Below are 22,548 nucleotides of genomic sequence, written 5' to 3' on the forward strand. Positions count from 1 at the left end.
TGGGGATGGGGGCACTGAAGGCTGCCTCGGTAGACACCCTGGGTACCAGACACATTTCTCCCTGCCACCCCCTGGGGACCAGCATTCCCACCTTCTGTGCACTAGCGCAGTGGTGATGGGTGACCTGGGTCTGGGACACTCGCTCACCCGCTCATGCACACTGTGTGTGCCCTCCGACCTGGCATGTGCCCAATTCTGGGGGTATCTCTCCCACACTACAGTGGGATGCTGCTCGCCCACCTGCCTCTACAACTTGGCAAGTCTGGGTTACCAGCTGACAATAGGCATCTGTGGCTGCATGGTTTCCTCATGTCCCCTAGTCAAGTGTTCAGGTCGCCCCAGAGGCACCAGCTCACCAGGGGTGGCTCTCCCAAGGCTCTTCGTGCTGCGGAGGCCAAGACCTTGCTCTGGAAGCTGGAGGTCTGCCTTGCCACTCTCCTGCTGGTGCCTGCCACAGATGTCACACAGCATTTTCTCTGCTTGTGGTCACCATGGAACCTCCTGGGTTCCATGGCTGAGCAGCAGAGCTGCCTGAACTCCATCCCTTTCTGGGTCTGGGCCCCCCATGTCACCTAAGTGAGTAGTACCAGCATTCGCAGGTGCAGAATGTGTTGCCTCCAAAACTCAGAGAGGCCTTCCTAGCTCGTGCTTCTTTCTTAAAGGTAGAAGGTGCGAGGTGCAGCCACTTGTCCTGTATGATAATCTGCCTTCCACTTTTCAGCACATGACCTGGTATGGCCCGGATCATGGGGCCTCAACACCTTCACCGGTGTGGCAGGCACTGAGTCCTTGTTGCGCTTACCTGCTGTCCTCTTGGCCTACAGGTGTGGGCTGCTGCCCAAGGCACCCACATCTGTGCCACGTCTTGCTCTTCAGGGCTAGTCAATGTGACATCCTCCATCTGATGGGCCAGGGTAGCTACTTTTTGGCACTCCTCTGCCTTCCCCCACAATTCAGCTGTTTGACAGGGCCAGATGGAAGCATTTTGTCCTTGACTTATTATCTTGGTGGTGGAGGGTGGCAGTTGGAGGGTCCTTGACCTCTCCCACTACGGTTGCTCTTTCTCTGCAGGCCAAGGAACCTGTGTGAGGCTCTGCTGATTACAGAAGGTACATCCACTCAACCACACATTCAGGGACTAGCGGATTGAGTCCAAAGACCTGCCGTGAGATGGATGTGGGCCAAGACTCTGTTGATCACTCACTCCCAGATGCCCATCAAGGGGGCCATGGTGGGATCAGCAACAACTCACTTTGAGCAAAGTGCACAGAGACTTGACTACATGGTCGCAGGTCCCCCTGGGGAAGGACGGAGGGAACCGTGACGGTGCACTGGCCGTGCTATGGGGTCCTACGCCGTGGGGCCCACGTTCTTCCTCACTTAGTGAGTTCTGGGTCTAAGAACTGGTTCACATTGGGATCCTGGACCAGGAATCCCAGGACCTTCTTCTGAGGTCCTTGCCAGGGATCAAATCCTGTGCCATGGGGGAATGACCCCTGATACCCCCAGCTTTCTCCTCCCCCTTCTCCCATTCCCAGATACTTCCCCAAGTGCTGCTGAAGCAAGAGGGGGGCCTTGTCTCCCAAGAAGAGGGGGCGCACCTGTGGGCCCAGAGGGTCTAGGGGAGCCTGGGTGTCACGACTGTCAAGGGCTTTGCCCCAGGTAGCTGCTTCCCATGTCTCTGAATCACTGAAAAGCTGTGGGGCTGACCACCACCACCAAGATGACGAGGGGGCTGCTCCGGCCTTCCCCTCACCAATGACACCTGGCTCCAACGTGGGACGGGGAGCAGTCTCCAGGCAGGGCACCAGCGGAAGGACTGGACTGGAAGGGCCAGCTGGTGCAAAGGCCCTAGGTGGAAATGGGGCATTTCTCAGGAACAGTGAGGAGGGGCTACGAACTGAACGTGTCCCCATAAACTCACTTGTTGAAATCCCAAGCCCTGGTGTGATGGTGTTAGGAGGCAGGGCCACTGGGAGGTGATGACATGAGTGAGGCCTTCATGAATGGGATTAGTGCCTGATAAGAGGGACCCAAGAGAGAAGCCTTCCCCCTTTCCACCATGTGAGGACACAGCTAGCAAGGGCCATCTATACAGCAGGAAGCAGGTCCTCACCGGGCCCCACCTGAACCTGGTGGCACCTTGATCTTGGACTTCCCAGCTGCCAGGACTATGAATGATACATTTTTGTTGCTTATAAGCTGCCCAGCTGAGGGTATTCTGTTATAGTGGCCTGAAGGAACTACAGCAGGAGGTCAGCGAGGCTGGAACAGTGTGTGGGGAAGAGCAGGTGCAGAGCAGTGTAAGAATTAAAGAGGAAAGAAACACAAAAAGTGACTCAACAGTCAAAGACAGGCTTATTTTGGGGAATAAACCTGAGAGAGGCTTCTGGCTGGTTTTGGTCAGGAGCCTTCTCTCTTACAGACTAAGTAAGAGTATTTAAGGGTTCAGGGAGATAGGGCTTATCACAGGCTTGGAATGTTTCTCCGTGGGGGAGAAATTTATTGCGGGGTTAGAATGTCTCTGGTCAGAGGGGAGGTTATCTTGGAGCTGACATCTCTCTGGTTGGAGGGGAATTTTTCTGGGGGCTGGCACGTCTCTGGTTGGGGAGGGCTTTATCTTTTGGTTGGAATATTTCTGTTTGGAGATGTCATTTGTGGTTTATGGTCATGCTGACCTTAGCCATTAGGCTGATGCCCTTTGGATTTAGGCAGTTTGTGATCAAGGGGAACATTAAAATGATGGTGCTTGTCTAAGATGGCAATGCTCCTACTCTGTCTTGGAGATCAGAGAGAATACCGGGTGCCAGGCGAGGTAGAGTCTTATTGGCTGAGAAGACTTCAGGTGTAATTAAAGTAGGAAAGGGAGCCATTGGAGGGTGCGAGCAGGAGAAGAAGAACATGATTGGATTTTCTTCTTTAAAATCTCACTCTGAAGCCAGGTACGGTGGTACGTGCCTGTAATTCTACGTACTTAGGAGGCTGAAGTGGGAGGATCGCTTGAGCCCAGGAGGCAGAGGTTGCAGTGAGCTATCATGCCACTGTACTCCAGCCTGGGTGACAGAGCCAGACCCTGTCTCAAAAAAAAGAAAAAAGGCCGGGCGCGGAGGCTCAAGCCTGTAATCCCAGCACTTTGGGAGGCCGAGACGGGTGGATCACAAGGTCAGGAGATCGAGACCATCCTGGCTAACATGGTGAAACCCCGTCTCTACTAAAAATACAAAAAAAAAAAACTAGCTGGGCGAGGTGGCGGGCGCCTGTAGTCCCAGCTACTTGGGAGGCTGAGGCAGGAGAATGGCGTAAACCCGGGAGGCGGAGCTTGCAGTGAGCTGAGATCCGGCCACTGCACTCCAGCCTGGGCGACAGAGCGAGACTCTGTCTCAAAAAAAAAAAAAAAGAAAAAAAAAAAAAAAAAAAAAAAAAGAAAAAAATTCCCCTTTTTTCTTGTAGCTGATACTATTCCACTGTATAGATGTACCACATTTTGTTTATCCATTCATCTGTCAATGGACTCTGAGACTGTTTCCTCTTTCTGGCTATTGTGATCAATGCTGCCATAAACATGCATGTACATATACCTGTTTGAGTCCCTGCTTCCAATTGTTTGGCGTGTCTACCCAGAGTGGAGTTATGGTCCACGTGATGATTCTACGTTCCACTCTTCATGGAACTGGCAGCCTCGTTTCCACAGCAACCACACCACTTTACATCCCACCATCGATGCACCAATGTTCCGTTTCTCCACACCCTCAACATAACTTGTTATTTTTCTTTTCTTTCTTTTTTTTTTTTAACAGGTGCGTGCCACCACACCGGGCTAGTTTTTTATTTTTTGTAGAGACAGGGTTTCTCCATGTTACCCAGGCTGGCCTCGAACTCCTGAGCTCAAGTGATCCGCCTGCCTTGGCTTCCCAAAGTGCTGGGATGACAGGTGTGAGCCACTATGTCCGGCCGAAAAAGGAAGGAAATTCTGACACACGCTATAGCAGGGATGAACCTTGAGGATGTCATGCTAAGTAAAATAAGCCAGTAACAGAAGGACAAACACTGCATGACTCCACTTACAGGAGGTCCCTAGAGTAGTCAAACTGATAAAGACAGAAAGTAGAAGGGTGGTCACCAGGGGTGTGGGGAGGGGCGATGGGGAGTTAGTGTTTGATGGGTATGAGGTTTCAGTTTGGGAAAATCATAAAGCTCTGTGGCTGGATGGTGGTGATATTTATACAAGGTCATGAATCTACTCAGTATCACTGAACTGCACATTTGAAATGGTTAACATGGGAAAGTGTATGTTTTGCATATTTTTACACACACAGAGGAAAGTTCACTTTGGCTGCAGGATGGAGATGGGCTACTTCAGGTGCATGGTGACCCAGACCCCAGCAAGGGGAGCAGGTGAGAAACTTGTGGATTCTGGAGAGATTTGAGACAGAACTGATGAGGATTTGCTTGCCACAAGGGTGTGGGGTGTGAGATAACTTCTAGTTTCCCAGCCTCAGCAAACTTCTATGTGCTGAGATTGGGAAGAGTGAGGGAAGAGCTGGCTTTAGAGACGGAGGTCAGAGGAGCTGCCATTGATGTGCCACACCTGAGATGCCCACTGCATGGCCACACACCAGCTGCTGACCACGCATCATCTAGTTTAATACTCCCCACCCCAAATACATACACACACACATACACACAGGTGCAAACACACACACAGGCATACGTGCACACACATACAGGTATGCACACATACGTGGATGCACATGCAGACACATGGGAAGTACAAGGGGGGTGGTCACCTTCGGGATGGCAAACTGAGGCTCAAGAAATCCAGCTTCTCATTCATGCTCACACAACAAGCACATCTCAGAGGCAGGATTCCATCCCAGGCCTGTGCTACTCCAAAGATTCTGCTTTTTGTTGGTTGGAGAAACATGGGTTCCTTAGAATGAGGAGGAATCAGATGGGAAGGGAGAGGCAAGACTTGGAGGTGAGGAGGCCTGGGGCTTTGCTTGCCCCAGGGGTGAATCGAAAGGCCTGGGTCCAGGGAGGTGGGGAGGAGGAGGTGGAAGAGGACGGGTCCAAGAGACGGATAGGTGGATGTGTCTCTTCTGAGGGGAGAGTTTGGGTGGCAGAGAGCTCCAGGCAGCTGGCCTCCTGTGTTTGAGCCTGATGGGGAGGAGAGAGAGCCCTGGGGGGTGTGAAGCTGGCTCTCCCCAACCCACACAAGTATTGAGCACCCTGTGCCAGGCATTGAGGGCATTGTGGTCAAGGAGGTAGAAAGTCCTCATAGTGATTGTCTGCAGAGATGGCAGCTGCATTCACCTCCTGCAGCTTCTGTAACAAATGGCCACAGTTCAGTGGCTTAAAGCAGCACACATTTTATTTTCTTCCTGTTCCAGAGGCCAGAAGGCCTAAATGGTTTCACTGAATGAAATGAAGGTGACCACAGGGCTGTGTCCCTTCTGGAGGCTCTGGGGGTGAATCGATTCTCTGTCTTTTCCAGCTTCCAAAGGCTGCCTGCACTCCTTGGCTCGTGGCACCTTATTCCATCTTCCAGGCCAGCAGCACAGCATCCTCCAGCTTCTCTCTGCTTCCATTATCACATTGCCTTCTTCTTTCTGTTGTGAGATCTCCCTCTGGCTACCTCTTGTTAAGACCCTTGAACATTTAGGGCCCACCCAGATAACCCAGATCATCTCTCCATCTCAAGGTTCTTAAGCACATCTGTGAAGTCCCTTTTGTTACATAAGGTGACATATTCACAGGGAACAGGGATTTGGACCTAGACAGTTTTGGGGGCATTATGTAGCCTCCCACAGCTACCAACAATTCCTCCTGTCCCTGTGTGCACATGCCACTCTTCCCATTGGAAGTGGAGTCTATTTCCTCTCCTCTTAAATCTGGGCTGGCCTGGGATTTGTCTGACACTATTCCAGTCTTGGGCTAGGCAGTGAGAGGCCTGGTAGCTTCTGCCTTTACTATTTTGGATTCTTAGAGGTGGCATGTAAAGAGATCTGACAACTCTGATGGAAAGAGGAATAGTTGGGAGGTCACTGAAGGGTAGGGAGAGAGAGAAGGGTGCCCAGCCAGCCCCCAGTTTTCCAGCCCCACCAGCCATGACAGCAAGCATGGGAGTGAAGCCATCTCGGATCCTCTAGCCCTAGCTGAGTCACCCCAGCTGACACTGTCTGGAGCAGAGATGAACCATCCCAGCTGAGCCCTGCCCAGGTTTCTGACACACAAAGCGTGAGGCTCTTATTTCAAGCCATTAACAGTATAATCACCAGCTGCAGGGAGGGTGCTTTGAGAGCAAGGAATAGGCTGCCTGCTTTGGAGCAGTCAGTGGGGAACAGGAGCTGCTACAGGCAACCTGGGTGTCCCTGGGTAGTCTCAAGGTGGTAACGCACCCTTTCTGAGCCTTGTTTCCCCCAGAGAGGTGGACTAAAGGCTCCTGAGGACATTTCAGTATGCTGCCGGCCTCTGGAGTCTCTCTGTGGCTGCCCTGGACTCCCAGGGTGTGTGGGTCCCGAGGACTCCAACAATTCCATTTAAGGTGTTTTGTGCCAGTTCTTAGAGCATTCGCATCTTGGCCAGGTTTCGTGAGGAGTAATTCTCTGGGGTCCTTGTATCAGTCAGGATTCAACCAGAGAATAAACAAATGGGAGGCAGATATTGAGGGATTTATTGGGAGGAGTTGGCTTAGGTGACCGTAGGGCCTGGCCAGGTAAGTCTGGAATCCATGGAGAGATGGTGAGGACAGGCTGGGTCTCTCAGGCACCTCTCAGGCCGCTGTCACAGGAGGAATTTCTTCTTCTGCAGGGAGCCCCAGCCCAGTTCTAAGCCCTTTCCACTGATGGATTGGATCAGGTCCACCTGGGACATCCTAGATATTTCTCCTTTACCTGACGTCATGGACTTTAATCACATCCACCAAATGCCATCACAGCAATACCTAGATGAGTATTCAGGTGAATAAGAGGACTGAGGCTTCAGCAGGTTAGCAATTCAAATTGCCTTCAAATTGTCCTTCACAGTCTTCCTTTGAACATATGCCCCCCAAATCCTAGGAGAGTGAAGGTGGCAGGAAAAAAATAAATATGATATATATATGACATATATGGATATGTATGGAGTGTGTCTAAGTAAATATATATTTATATGTAAAACATATATATGTATCATCGCCCTCCAGCCCGGATGGGTCTGTTGACTCTCTTTTCTTTAGAAATCAACTCTGCACGAATGATTTAGAGAGAATTTATGTGTTCCTCTAAGTCACAAGGGTTTGCCCATATAATTAGCAATAATGATAAATAAAAATAAAATATGGGATTATATGTGGCCATTTATCCATAATAAAGCTGTAATTCCATCTGTGGGGATCATAAACCACTGAGCATGAGTGGGGTGTCCTGGAGGTTAGCTCCTGTCACCAGAAATGACATGAAATGACAGCTGACCATGTAAAAATGTGACACACCTCATGTTTAAATGATACAGCGGCACCTGAGGTTGCAGGGAGCTGGGGCAGCCAAGCCCTCCAAGAAGGACAGGAGGCCTGGGTACCAGCACTCCCGCCACGTCCCCTCGCTTCCTCCTGCAGGCAGTGGGCACAGGCAGGTGGAGACAGCCACTCCAAGGAACCAAGCTGTCTACATGCACCATCTCATCTAATCCTTCCAATGAACATGTCAGATGGGCACGGCCATTCCCCCATTTCACAGACCAGGCAACTGAGGCTCAGAGATGTAAGGCCATTTGTTCAAGGCCACAGAGCTCATTATGGGCAGCACAAAGAGTGGGCAGGGCAGTCTGACCCTATGCTCTCAACCAACACCAGTCAGGATTCCCTAGATAGAGATCATGTCATCAGCACTAGCATTGATATAGTGTCTTCCTGGTGCCAAGGACTCTTCATGAGACTTGACCAGCTCTCCACTATAGAAGGGAGGAAATTGAGGCTCAAAGAGTCGATGTCACGTGTCTCAAGGGTCCCAGTAAGTGAGGGTGGAGCTGGCGGGGGCATTCAGGTCTGTCTGGCAGCTGAGCTCTTAACCATGTGGATAAATGCCTGTCCCTCGCCTGTCCCAGAGAGCAGCTGGCATGTCACAGGGCCCCTGGGAAGCTGAGAAATGGGCCCCAAAGATATGAGGTCCCAATCCCTGGAACCTGTAAATGTGATCTTATTGGGGAAAAAATGTCTTTTCATTAATGATTAAATCAAGGTTCTTGGGATGGGGAATTTATCCAGCATCATCTGGGTGACAGCGGATAACCTCCCCTTTTCATTTTCTATATTTTGACCTTAGCAAGCAGTTTAGATGGGCAGTGGAACGCTGCATTCCTCATTCCAGCTGAAGAGGAAAAGATCTCACAAGGAGAAGGGAGTATCAAGAGAGAGCAAGATTCTACACCCTTCCAAAGATCCCCTATGGTCAAAGTTCTTTGGCAAGCTCAGTCAATTCCTTTTGTTTTCCATTGGCAGAGGAAGGACAGGTGAGAGGAGCTGGGGGTAGTCATGAGCACCAGGGTTCTGCCCTCAGCAGCTCCCCAGCTTCTTTGAGAGAGCACTGCCTCTCAGCTCCAGCAGTCTCAGCTGGTAAGAGCCAGGGATCCTGTTCTTTTCTGTAGTCCCTTGAAAATGAGGTCCAGTTAAGGTAGAGTAAGCAGTCATGCCATCTCAAGTGTCAGAACAGGGAGGCAGAGGGAGATTGGAGTCAGAGGTGGAGAGTTTGATGTGACTGCAGAGGCAGATTTGGGAGCGATGAAGCCACAAGACACTGCAGGAAAGCCTGGAGCCACCAGAAACTGGAAGAGGCAGAAAGGATCCTATCCTGGAACCTTTGGAAGGAGCACGGCCCTGCTGACACCTTGATTTCCGACTTCTGCCTCCAGACTATGACAGTCAATCTGTGCTGTTTTAAGCCCCCCAGTCTCTGGTCATTTGTTATGGCAGCCCCAGGAGACTGATCCAGGGTCCGTGGTGTGTGAGTGAGGCCCACCTGCTCCCCTGCCCCGCTGTCTCTCCCGTGTCATCCCAGGATTCCTTAAAGCACGCTGGTGCCAGATACAGTGGCTCACACCTGTAATCCCAGCACTTTGGGAGGCTGAGGCTGGTGGACCACCTGAGCTCAGGAGTTTGAGACCAGCCTGGCCAACAAGGTGAAAACCCATCTCTACTAAAAATACAAAAATTAGCCAGGCATGGTAGTGGGTGCCCGTAATCCCAGTTACTTGGGAGGCTGAGGTGGGAGAATCACTTGAACCCCGGAGGCGGAGGTTGCAGTGAGCTGAGATCACACCACTGCACTCCAGCCTGGGCAACAGAGCTAGACTCCATTTCAGGAAAAAAAAAAAAAAAAAAAGCATGCTGGAAGGCACTGTGGCTGCTGTCACAAATTATTACAAATTTAGGAGCGTAAGGCAACGCAATTGTGCTACCCTACAGCTCTGGAGGTCAGCATCCGTCACAGTCTCCTGGGCTAAAATCCAGGTGCCAGCCAGCTGTGTTCTCCTCGGGAGACTCTAGGGCAGAATCTGTTTCCTTGCCTGTTCCACCTTCTAGAGGCTGCTGGAAGGAGGGGTGGCGAACCTTGCCTGGTGGGGAGGCCTGAGGAGTTAAGAGATCCAGAGCCCCCGGGGGAGAGACCACAGAAAGAAGCAGGAGGGATGGGCCGCGGCTAGGGTGAGGCAGGTGATGCCATTGCCTTGGGTGCAAAATTTAAGGAAATGCTGAAAAAGCACAACTCCCCAAACCCTGTAATCAAGATAGATGATATTTTAGTGTGACTTTGAAAGAATCAAAATCAATGCCAAAAATTCATGATACAAAAAATATTAAAGTTTTTGTTTTTGTTTTTGTTTTTGAGACAGAGTCTCACTGTGTTGCTCAGACTGGAGCGCAGTGGCGGCATGATCATGGCTCACTGTAGTCTTGACCTCTCTGGACTCAGGTGATCCTCCTCCCTCAGCCTTCTGAGTAGCTGGGACCACAACCATGGGCCACCACACCTGGCTAATTTTTGTATTTTTTGTAGAGATGGGGTCTCAGCATGTTGCCGAGGCTCGTCTCCAACTCCTGGACTCAAGTGATCCTCCCCCCTCAGCCTCCCAAAGTGCTGGGACTACAGGTATGGGCCACGTCGCCTGGCCTAATATCAAAGCTTTAAATAACGACCGATAAGTAACAGTGCTGGGCCCAGCCGTATCGCAGCCCTAGGCAAAAGGACAAATCGGTAGTACTGCTCCTGACTTCATTTACAATTTTGATGTTTTGTTCTTGGATATGCTTGCATTGATTTTGAATTTTCAAAATCCGATTTATCTTGAAGAACGATTTTTTGGGCTCCCCCTTGAATTTCCTACCCCATGTCATCCCCGATCCTGGCTGTAACGGTGAGGGTGGGGCATCTGGCAGTGACCAGCTGACACGGGAGCCAGGGGTGTGGACAGTTCCGGGGGCCAACGGCGCGCGGGGGTGTAGACGCGGCGCCGTCCCGCTTCCCCGAGCCCTGTCCTCTGTTTGGGGACACTCCTTTGCAGGAGGTTGTCCATCAGTGTTCCTCAGCCTGCACCAGCCCGGCCTCCCGTCTTTAAGGCGTGCATTGCTCTTCGGCCTGGCCCCTGTGAGACCCCAGTGCGTGACCGGGGAGGGCACTTCTCTCCTCCGGCGCGGGAGCAGCAAGGAGCCGCTGCTGAGGTCCCGCCCGGCGCCCGGTTCCTGCAACTCCACGCGTGGCCAGCAGGGGGCGGCGTGGGCACGCTCGAGGCCCCGCCTGGGGCCCGGGGCATTTCCTTCCCTCTTTGGCGGCTTTGCCTTCCTGCAAACAACCCTGACCCAGGGACAGACCTGGGTATTGCTCTTTAAGCCCCTGCTGCTCAGGCCCGGCTCCTGGGGAGGGAGGGGCTCTGTGTTCTGGTCTTGCGGGGGCAGCAGCGTGCTTTTCTTGGATCTGAATTGGGAAACCATGAGCAGACACAGGCACTCAGCGTGTTTGAATGTTCCCTGTATCCCCAGACTCTTCACGCAGCCTGAAGAGGCGGTCACGCCTGTAAGTCTCACTTTGCAGAAGTAGATGCAGAGGCTCAGCAGAGTAGGTCTCCTCCCGAGGTCCTGGGACCATCAGGTAAAAGGGTGAGTCATGCTGAAGTGTCCCTGCGCCACATCTGAACGCATGGCCTCTGTCACCTTGTCTTGTGAACAAGGCTGGTGTGGACCCAGGATGCAGGGTCTCCACTGAACTCCTGGGGGGTTGCCGAGGTGGGAGCGTGACCAGGGAGCCAGGTTGGAGTGTATGACCCTGCCCCTGGGGCCCCTGTCCTGTTTTTGGCAATGAAGAGTGAGGGAGAAAGATGGAGATAAGAGGAAGCATTCTGTGAACGGCTGCAGCAATATGAGCCTCTATTCCCAGGTCCACCTTCCAGTCTCCAGGGGGAGTCCCTGGAAAGCCTAGAACATGAATTGTCTATGTCCCCACCTCCAAGCACAGATCTAGCACTGAACAGCACCTGCACTGATTCTGCCCAGTTCACTGTACTCCCCATTCCAGTACAGACCCACATTCCAGGAAGCTAAGTTCCCCCCAAAGCAGCCCCCAGCCAATGATGGTGGGAGTGGAGGATAAATACCCCAGCTCCCTTGCCCCACAGGTGAGATAACCCTGAGGGTGTCCAGCACCTCTCCTCTGGGGCCCATGTGGCAGCTGGCCTTGATAACACCTTGATTAGCCTCCTCAGTCTCACCTGCCTACTCTTTGGACTTCCTGGGACCATCTCCCCAATAAACTACCTGCCCTCAAATCCTCACTTCAGGCCATGCCTCTGTTAAGCAGAGACCCTTGATACCACTGTGATGGTGGTGATGTTAACATTCATTGGTGCTGTTTGTTGAGCACTTACGGTATGCAGACATTGTGGAAAGGGCTTTGTGGGGTGAACTTCATCAAATCCTTGCAACAGCCCCGTATTGTGATGAGGAAGCTGGCAAGGTAGTCACAGGGCTGCTAGGATTCGAACTCAGGTCTGAAATGAGGGAGTGAATAAGTGATGGGGGCCTGGATTCCTCCCAGGAAGTGGCTTAAGATGGATACTAGACATCATGGAATGTGGGCATGTTTGGGGAAGCCAGGAGCACATCCCAAGGCTTTCAAGAGTCACCCCCACAGAGGGCAGGTCCCTTTCCCAGTCCCAGCCAAGTCTGTCAGGGGAACCCTACTTTCCTCTTTGTGTGCTTTATATCTCACTCATTTTCTACCATAGTTAAGTGTGCATTACTTTCCATAATTTGAAAAGAAAACCATAAAAAAGTAAGACTCCCAGATAAAAGCACAGTTGGACACGTTAGATGGGAAAATGTCGCTAAAGGGAGCTCCTGGCAGGATGCTTGGTCAAGGGTGGTTTCTGGAATGAAGATGCAGCCGATGACTTGAGAGGCTGATTGGAGCAGATCCGTGGAGAAACCACACCTCCCACCCTGCACCCTGTGCAGGGAGCCACAAGGCAGTGATGGCTGAGGCTCCGCGGATTGCCTTGGGGAAGGAGATGAGACCTGTGAGAGCTGCTTAGCGATTTTTGTTGCAAACTGAGCAAGTATCTGGGGTGGATTAGGGCCCAGCACTAGGGAGGGAGCTGGGATTGCTATACTTTCACGGACGGTTTTCTTTCCCAGGGTATGGGGCCAACACTTGGTCATGGGGCTTTGGTTTCTCCAGGTGTAGGGAAGGACCCTTGGCCCCTCTGCTTCAAGCCGGTTGTGTCTGATCCCAGGCAGCAGGGGAGGGTTCGAGCCCACTAGCCTGGTAGTCCTCCCTGGGGTGGGGACAAAGGCATGAGAGTCCCCTACTTGGTGAGGGGGAAGGAGGGAATTCTGGGAGTCAGGAGGGTGACAGGCCCTGGCAGGTGGGGGTCTTGGCTAGTGCCTTCCTGCCAGAACAGGATTCCACAAGCCAGACAGATGGGGGAGAAGGCGGAGGTGGGGGAAGACTGACGGCAGGTGACGGTGATGGCTGGGTTTTGTCGGCGTCTGGCTGGTGACCTTTTGGGGGAATGGATTCAGAAGTGACTGCTATTTGTCAAGGCCAAGTTCAGAGCTGTCGGAGGGGGTCACCTCTTCAGCATTAAATGTCAGGGCCCTACTGTCACTGGAAGTGGGACATACATCCCGGCAGGACACAGGATGGTTGGGGCTTCGCAGGCTCCTGAGCCCAGGCGTGTCTGCAGAAACGTGGGTGTGCCTACCTGATGTGCTGCGAGGTGAATTTGTGACTTGCTCGTGTGTGTGTGTGTGTGTGTGTGTGTGTTTTCTCCTTTCTCCTCTTCCCAGAAGGCAGTGGAACTCCTTCATCAGGGTTTTGTGGTATGGAGTGGAAGACCGAAATTGCCCACTCCTGGTTTTTATTTTCAAAAGGAGGATGCCTTGTCGGGGGCATGGCTGAGATAGTGAGAAAAAGAGCCACCAAGCTGGGAGGGGGTCCTAGAGCTGGGGGGACCGCAGCCCAGTCTCGAAGCCTCCTGGGCAGATGGCAGAGTCTGCACTTGTAGGGCCGCCAGGAATTCCTGCCAGGTTAGACCCTGGATGCCCGGGCCCCTGCTTCTGCAAAGCCCCTCTGTCCCCACCTCTTGGCCTCTGTCCTCAAGAGACCCTTAGGGTCTGTGTATATCAAGTTCCTAGGGACCAGAGCCACACCTCAAGGTTTGAAGTAGGCTCAATCACTTTGCTGGTGGCCTTAGGCGAGCCTCATCTGCAAATTTGGGATAGGAATGGTGCCCGTCTGTAGTCTGCAGTCAGGATTGTTTAAACACGTAAAGCACTTAGAGCAATGCCTGGCATAGAGTAAGTGCTCAATAAGTACTTGCCCTTGCTGTTCTTTTAAGTAATGACTGACCATTGTGAACTGAGGGTTCGGGGCTTTCCCGAGGGTTTGGCTCCATGCTAGGCCTCTGGGGCTTTGAGAAAGTGTGGGCGTATAGCAGCCTCCATTTGACTGGGACTGAATTTCTCATCCGTCTAGCGGCGTGGGGGCTGGAGGCACTTCTAGGGCGTTTGAAGAAAGTGGGGATTGAGTATCTCGACAGCCCCAGTAAGCCCCAGACTCATGACCCCCTCTCGTAGGAGGCTCCTCAGATTGGGCTTGTGGTCTCCAAGGGTAAAGGTGGGGACAGCTGGCATCCACTGGGAGAACCCACCCTGTGAGTCATCTGAGTGGGTCTCCCCAGGGTCTTTTGAAGTCAGCTATGAGACCTCCATTTTATAGGTCAGGGCCCCTTCAGGGGCTGCCCAACACTCATGGCTGGAGAGTAGGGGACCAGAGATAGAAGTAGGATCACCACCTTCAGGGCCTCTGCACATTGAACTCAACTGCCCTTATGGGGACACTGACTTCCCAGGGGGCACTCGGGTACTGGGTCTCCACTGTCAGGACTAGCTCTACTTAGGGCGCAAGCCAAGGCAGGACCTGGTGCCCCAGCCCAGCCTAAGTAAGTGATGGAAGTGAGACCTAAACCCAAGCCAGGTCCCAGCTGGCGACTAACATAGGAACTACCACCACCACCTGCCTTGCCCATCCCATCACCTAGGAACAGAACAAGTGACCACACCAGGATGCTTCTCTCTCGGACAGATGCTAACCTGGAATATGGGCGTCATCTGGGCCTCTCCTGGGTAGATGGGGCTGTGGCCCCTTCTCAAGTGATGACTGCTGTTGGAGGAACAGGGACAAGGCACATCTCCTATTGGGCGTGCCTGCCGGGGCATAAACGTGGAGTCCATCCATGTCCTCTCCACACTACAGGGAGGACACAGACGAGGCCCTGATCACTCAGGAGGAAACCGTTCACCTGGGATAATGGGATGGAGTGGCTACAGGTGGCCAGTGGGGACTTGAACCCATGCAGTCCGGTTCTGCCCAGTTGCCCAGCGCACACTAGGGCTGCTGGGAGAGGTGCTCCTGTCCTGGGAATGCAGATTCTCCCTGAGCTGAAGTTCAGAGAAAGAAAAGAAAGGAAAACGGAAAATTTTCTTCCCTCCCATCCCCTTCTGGTCCTGCTTTCTCTCTCTCTCTTCCTGTTCTTTCAATGTCTTCCCCCTTTCTTTTCTTTTTCTGCCTGCCTGTCTTTCTCTCTGTCTCTCTCTCTCTCCTCTTTTCTGCCTCTACTTGTCTGTTTTTCTTTCCCTTCTCCTCTCTGTCTCTGTCCCTTCCTCCCTCCCTCTTTTCCTTCATTTCTCTCTCCTCCCACACCCTGGGGCGGGGGATGGAGGTGGGGGCTGTACTCGTGCTCTGAGTCTGCCCGCTATGGGGACCTGACCTTTTCTGCACTGAGGGGAAGGAATGGGGTAATTAGCTTATATAATCCCCGGCCTGCCTGCTGTTTGCTGTGGATGTGGACAAACTCCATGAAAATGTGGCTGCTGCTGTGGGATCCCTTCAAAGGGCTGGGTATGCCGGCCTGGCTGGGTCCTGGGAGGGGAGCAGGGGCTCTGGAAGGCCACTCTGGGTGCGGTCCTTTCACAGCCTTTCCTGGGCTCCCTCCGAGGTGTCTGTGAACTTGTGGAGGGAGTGAGGTTATGGGGAGGGGCAGCAGCTTCCCCAGGGACTCAATAACACACCAGTGCATTCAGATTCTTTCCAAAAAATTAGAGGAGTGTGCGCCCTCTGCAATTATGTTTCTTCTTCCCTGATTCTAAGCCTGAGAGCAGCTTTGGTCTGGGCTGATGACATTCCCATCCTCCATTTTTTTTCTCCTGATCTCAGAATCCACAAGGAAGGAGCTTCGTGGTTTCAAACTCTCCTCTCCCCGTGCTGTGAAGGTACAGTGACAACCTGCACTCACACCCGCTTTAGGAGCTTGGTCTCCGTGCTGGGGTAATTTCTGTTTGCACAAAAAAAGTTTTAATAAGCCTTTGAGACCCACGTCTGTACAACATCCCACAAACTCACCTCTCGGGTGTCTTGCAACCTGAAGCCAAGGCCTGGGCCTCCATTTCAAAGGCTTGGCAGGAAATTCAATGTATCTGATGGATTTATGCATTTATTATTTCTTTAAAAACTTCTCTAAAGCTGAAGTAATACAGGAAAGTGCATGCGTGAATGTGCAGCCCCAGGAGCGTTCACAAACTGAACACATCTGTGCCAGCGGCATCCAGATTCAGAAACAGGATGTGACCAGCACAACCCCCTTCATGCCCCTCCCAACCACCACCCCACAGCGACCCCACCATCCTGGCTTCTGTAGCATTGATCAGATTTGTCTGTTTCTGCACTTTATATAAATGGAATCATACAGCCTGTTCTCTTTCGTGTCTGGCCCAACATTCTGCAGATTTATTTTTATCTCTGATCCCACCAGAGCAGTTTTCCGGAGGCTTGGAAAGATAAGCAGGTCTCCCGGGTGGGGACCGCCGGCGGAGTGGCGACCAGGCGACCCGATGGGCACCGTGGATGATCGAGATCTACCGCGGCAAACTGGTGCCTCAAGGGCCTGTCCTGGCCCCGCACTGTGTTGAATTTCACCCGTACAGTGGGTAAAATATATGCCAATATGTGTATCAGAAATTGGGAAAAATATGTAAGAGAATAATTTCACGCACTTAACCCAGAGTTGACAACTTAGTAAACCTCCAGTCATGTTTTTTGAGGTGAAATTAACATGACATAAAATGAGCCATTTTAAAGTGCCTGATTCAGGGTTCTTCAGCACATTCACAATGTTGTACAGCCTTCGCCTCTATCTCTCCGTCTAGCTCCTGGTCGCTTCCCAGCCCCTGACAACCGTGAATCTGCTTTCTGTTCCTAAGGGTTGATTCCTTCTGGATTTATATCAACTGCACCATGCAACAGGTGGCCCTCTTTTCCGAGCGTGGCCACTTTTTAGCGTGTATCACGACTTCATTCCTTTTAGTGGCTTCCCGTCATTTTTGCTTCATGTCATTTTTTTTTTTTTTTTAGAAAAATAAATGCAACATTATTGGTAAACTCGATGAGTCTGCTCTTCTATAGGGTCACTTCTGTTCCCCAACGTCATCTCTTCGGGAAACGACGGTCATGAAATTTGTCCTTCAGAGTGTTTTTGTTTTTGTTTCTTAAATCGGGAATTATGTGACAAGATGAGAATCTGTTTTTCTTTTGGCCAATCAGAAGGTCAGGTTGTACTGGGGCCCCGCCCCACGGCAACCATTGGCTGCAGCTTCCTTGCCCTGCCTCTCAGGTGGGCTTGAGCTCTGCCCATGATCCTGACCCCACGGCCCCACGTGGCCCAATTCACTTGTCTGCTGCTTCCTTCCCAGCCTCTGAGTTTTAACCCCTAGAGAATTTCACAGTCCAGGGGTCCCCCGTGTGCCCCACAGCAACCTCTGCTGACGTTTCCTCTTTTTGCAGATATATGGAGAAAATAAAGACACAACGTCTTTTCCATCAAGATCTGATTTAAGGGTGAGCTTCTATTCGGAGATACCATTTCTCTACCTTCTCAGTTAAAAATGGTCTTCTTCTTCTTCTTTTTTTTTTTTTTTCTTTTCCTTATTTTATTTTATTTTTTGAGACGGAGTCTTGCTCTGTTGCCCAGGCTAGAGTGCACTGGCGTGAGCCAGGCACACTGAAGCTTCCGCCTCCTGGGTTCAAGCAATTCTCCAGCCTCAGCCTCCTGAGTAGCTGAAATTACAGGTGCTCACCACCACGCCCAGCTAGTTTTTGTGTTTTTAGTAGAGACGGGGTTTCGTCATGTTGTTCAGGAGAGCTCAAACGATCCGCCCCCCTTGGCCCCACAAAGTGTTGGGATTACAGGCATGAGCCCACCTTGCGCGGTACAAATGTTCTTTTATGAGATAATTGTGACAGTGAATGAGTGAGTCTAGGGGTGCTTTTTCTGTAAAGGCCCAAAGTAAATACTTTCCATTTTGCAGGACCTGAAGTGTCTGTTGCAACTAAGCGCTGCTGTTGTAGGGCAGTAGTAGCCACAGACCATATGCAACAAGTGAGGAGCTGTGTGCTGGTAAACCCGAATTTACAAAGAGGTTTTGGGCCGACTGTGGCCTCTGGGCCATCGTTCGTCTGCTGTTGATCTAATAGATGGTAGTGGTGGCTATATATTTTTAAGTGTTCTTCACTAGCAAAACCCAAAATTTAGCAATGGTAGAAGTTACTAGTCCCTGTGGTAGACATTCCAAGTGCTGATGAAGATTTCCTGTCCCCTTGATGTTAGGCAAGGTCAGGTGACTTGCTCTGGGCTATGAGATGTGAGTAGAAGCAACACATGTCACCTCCAGGCTGAAGCATTTCCAGGCTGTTGTGCACTGCAAACAACAGCATCCACCATGGCCCACACTGTGTGCCATCACGGCTGTCTCTACCAGAGGTGTGCATCGCAGTGTCACAGTGCCTGTTCTTTCACGGAGATGATGGTGCTGGTGGAGGGTGAAGCAGAGTTATGCTGAAGGATGGTTGGGGAGGTGGGTGGGGCAGAGGAAGCCGAGACTTGTGCATGGGCTGGGCTGTGAATGAATGCTGTGGTCACTGACTTGCCTGTGAACGTGACGAGAAGCAGAGGTGTGTTGGAGTGGGGGTGGGGAGAGTGGGGGTGGGGTGGGGAGACACCTGCTGGAATTGAGAGTTTCATTTTCGACATGTCAAGTCTGACATGTCAAGTCTGAGATGCCTTTTAGAGATCCAGGTGGAGAAGTCACAAAAGCAGTTGGAAATATGAGTTTATTTCAGAAATTATCAATTGGGGGCTGCTGGCTTATTTGGTTTAACTTGGATAATATTTATTTATTTACTGAATACTATTTATTTATTTATTTATTGAGACAAGGCCTTGCTCTGTTGCCCAGGCTAAAGTGCAATGGCACGATCATAGCTCACTGTAGCCTCGACCTCCCTGGGCTCAGGCGATCCTCCCACTTCAGCCTCCCAAGCAGCTGGGATTACAGGTATGCACCACCACACCCTGCTATTTTTTTGGTGTTTTTTTGTGGAGAGGGGTTTCACTATGTTGCCCAGGCTGGTCTCAAACTCCTAGGTTCAACTGATCCTCCTGCCTCAGCCTCCCAAAGTGTTAGGATTACAGGCGTGAGCCACGGCACCTGGCTTAGTAATAATTTAAACATTAAACATTTTAAAAACATTTTAAAATTGGGAGATTTTACATTTATAAAGTCCAAATTGTTTGGCTTTAATAATAATATTTAAACATTAAACATTTTAAAAACATTTTAAAATTGGGAGATTTTACATTTATAAAGTCCAAATTGTTTGGCTTCCTTTGGAAGCTGGAAAGATCTGGCTGTGCTGGCTCCTACTTCCCCAGGCAGTGACCTGCGGAGCTGAGGGGCGGCTGCCCTCTCAACAGGACATGGGTTCTACAATTGCCATTGTTTCTGCCACACCCTGCAGGATCCTTGAATTTGCATGTCTGTTACCATTTATTGTTTTGTTCAGGATTCAACTTTCCTTGTAGTAGAGAGAAATCCTGACTCTTTCTCCATACTCATGTCTCTACTGAAAGTTGGAAAAAAAAAGTGCAAGAGAGGCATGTTTTAAAGAAAGGAGAACAGCATATACTTTTTTCTTGCACTTGCTGTGTGTTGGAGGATAACCTCTGCTGTAGCAGCCAGCAGATGAATTTGAACTGACGCCTGGGAGTGCAGCTGCCACCTGGTCTCTGCACCCCCGAGATCGGGATGGGCCTGGCACCATCTTAGTGGTTCCTTTGGCTTTCGTTGGTGCAAGTATTGGAATGTGCTTTGTATTTTTGAATAATTATTTTATAAAAATGAGTAGGGAAAACAAGAAATTGCTAAAACCAGAGATGATAAGTAAAGGTGTCTCACACCACTGTCATTGTTCCCATGATGAATGTCATTGCACAACATGGCATATCCGTGGCCTATGTGGATGCTCAAGGGAGGCAAATCCAATGGCTTCTTGTTTAGTCTTCAGATTCAACACCTCTAGAGAACGGTGTTGAGCTGAAACGTGGCACTCACTATTACATCTAAGGCAAGGGGAATGAGGAACTTTGTCAAAATGTTTTCTCTTTATGAGAAGAGAAGCTCCCTAGTGACATATATGAGGATTGCTAGGATTTTCAACACTTAACCTTTGTACATGTTTTTAGCAAAGCATTATATTTGAACATTGGAGGTGATTGTAATTTTATCTATCTATCTATCATCTATCTATCTATCTATCTATCTATCTATCTATCTATCTATCTATCTATCTATCTACCTACCTACCTACCTACCTACCTACCTACCTACCTACCTACTTACCTATCTAATCTATTTATTTATTTATTGCCCAGACAGGGTCTCGCACTGTTTCCTAGGCTGGTCTCAAATTCCTGACTTCAAATCATCCTCCTGCCTCAGCCTCTCAAAGTGTTGGTGTTACAGGCATGAGCCATTGCGCCTGGCCTGTAATTTTATTAGAATACGATATTGTGGAGATTCGATGGGACTTGACTGTCTCAAGGGCTAATGACCTGACTCCATCACCAGCAGTTTCTTCCTTCTTTTAATAAATGTTGAACACCTACTATGGTCTGGGCGTTTTCTTAGACACTGTGTATGTAATGGTGAGAAAAGTCAAACTTGATACCTGGAATACCAAATTACTAAGGGAGTCAGATATTTGTAAAAATATCACACAAAAAACACAAAAGTTCTGGGTGACAAACTGTTATGAAGGAGTGGTATTTGTTGCTCCAGTGGTGTGGAAGGTGTGGCAGGGCAGAGAAAGCCGCTCTCAGGAAGGGCTACCAGCTACCAGCTACCAGCTGGAGATGAGTGGGAGGGTGGTGGTGAAAAGGAGAAGGAACTGTTGTGGGGTTTGGGATTTTATTTTGCTTTACATATAAGCTCGTAAGTTAGAGTGCTACTGATTCATGGATGCTGGCAGAAGACACGAGACTCCTGGATCAGAGACAAAGGACTTCATGACTCACAGCACAATAAGTAGCCTGCGCTTCAGCATGTGTGTTCCCTTGCCCTCAAGTCCCATGGACGACGTGGTGGGTTTGTGTTACAGTTGAGGAACGCGGAGCTTGGGAACCAACCATTTCATAGCAGGCAGGAAGAAGGCCTGCCCTTTGTGTGGAGGGAAACATTGCCTTGTCCCTAAAGGATGCTGGCTGCAAACACAGCCCTGAAAAAGGGCCCCAGGTGAAGACCAGTCAGGGACTCGCATCCTTGGCACCCGTGGTGCATTTGTTTTCATTTTTTTATTGCTGCTGTAATAAATTACCACAAATTCAGGGGCTTAACACAGCACCCATTCATCATCTCACAGCTCTGTGGATCAGAAATCCAGAGGGACCTTGCTGTTCTCTGCTCAGGGTCTTACAAGGCCACAATCAAGGTGTCAGCTGGCTTGACTTCTTAGCTGGAGTTTCTGGGGAGAACCCACTTCTCTCCCATTCAGGTGTTTGCCAGAACACAGCTCTGGTGGCTGCAGGATTGAGGCCCTGTTTCCTTGCTGGTTGTTGGCCAGGGGTGTTTCCAGCTTCCTGAGGCTGTGGCTGCCTCCTCAGGAGCTCTGCTCCAGCCTCAAAGTATCAATGACAGGTCACACCCCTCTCATGCTTCAATGTCTCTGACTTCCCTTTCTGCCACCAGCCAGAGAAAATGCTCCACTCTTAAGAGCTCATAGGATGACACTGGGTGATTACACTTGGATAATCCAGGCTCATCTCCGTGTCTTAAAGTCAAAGATGCCACAGACCCTAACATAACCATGGCAATGACATCTCCCCATAGTCACAGTTTCTGGGGATGATGATGTGGAATGTTGGGTGTGCAGTGAGGGCACTTTTAGAACTCTACCTCCCATGCCTGGCAAGAGGTGTAGGTGTGTGAGAGATCCCTGGAGGACAAAGGTGAGCTCTGGGCAGAGGGAGCAGCCTGTGCCTCGTCTGTGCATGGTTCCCTGTGAACTTGTGTGATGCTCAGGTGGTTCTGTGGTGGCTCTGGAGTCATGCAGAGGAGGATTTGAGATCTGGCTCCACTGCTGTGTGACCTTGAACAAGTCACTTCACCTCATATTGCTTCTGTTTCTCCCCCTCAAATGGGCACTTATACAGGATGGAGGATGCAGGGTTGCCGTGAAGGTGGAATGAGTTTAGCACAGTATTTGGCTGCTGGGAGCAGCCTGCTGGTCTGCAGATGCAGGATGGACCACCCTCCCCCCAAAACCTTGTCCGATGCAGAGGGACAGGACGCACACCGGGAGGTAGGAAAAGTTGATTACTTGCATCATGAGGCTTCCTGGGGAGAGCAGAGCAGACTTCCCAGCAGGTTTGAAAGCGGTTGGAGAGTACAGGGAAAAGAGGCTGGTTGGGGTGTTTACGGGGGCTGGGGTGGGCCTGGAGGATGGCTTGAACGGCTCCATCATGCCAAAGGGAAGAGCACCTGGGCTTTCTTACCAGCTTCCCCAAATGTGGGGCAGAGGGACAGATTTCAAAGGAGTCAACAGGCAGACATGAAAAAGTGGGTCAGACTCTTTAATACGCTGACATTTGGTAGGACCCAATAAATGTGAGCCATTGTTTTTGTATCCTCCTCCC

General features: G+C 50.7%; 1 long non-coding RNA gene across 2 annotated transcripts; it reads left to right on the forward strand.

Moving 5' to 3' along the window:
* The first annotated feature begins 6,790 nt into the window (after positions 1 to 6,790).
* Positions 6,791 to 16,321, forward strand: LOC105470592 (uncharacterized). 2 transcript variants are annotated; one of them, XR_980612.2, is made up of 5 exons: positions 6,791 to 6,987; positions 8,301 to 8,487; positions 11,009 to 11,125; positions 15,741 to 15,796; positions 16,047 to 16,321. It is a non-coding gene; the product is annotated as an uncharacterized lncRNA (long non-coding RNA). The 2 variants fall into 2 exon arrangements; XR_011614301.1 differs by lacking the exon at positions 6,791 to 6,987 and adding an exon at positions 7,870 to 7,988.
* Positions 16,322 to 22,548: the final 6,227 nt, after the last annotated feature.

Source organism: Macaca nemestrina, chromosome 15, assembly GCF_043159975.1.
Source record: "Macaca nemestrina isolate mMacNem1 chromosome 15, mMacNem.hap1, whole genome shotgun sequence".
In the NCBI taxonomy this organism is placed as follows: domain Eukaryota; kingdom Metazoa; phylum Chordata; class Mammalia; order Primates; family Cercopithecidae; genus Macaca; species Macaca nemestrina.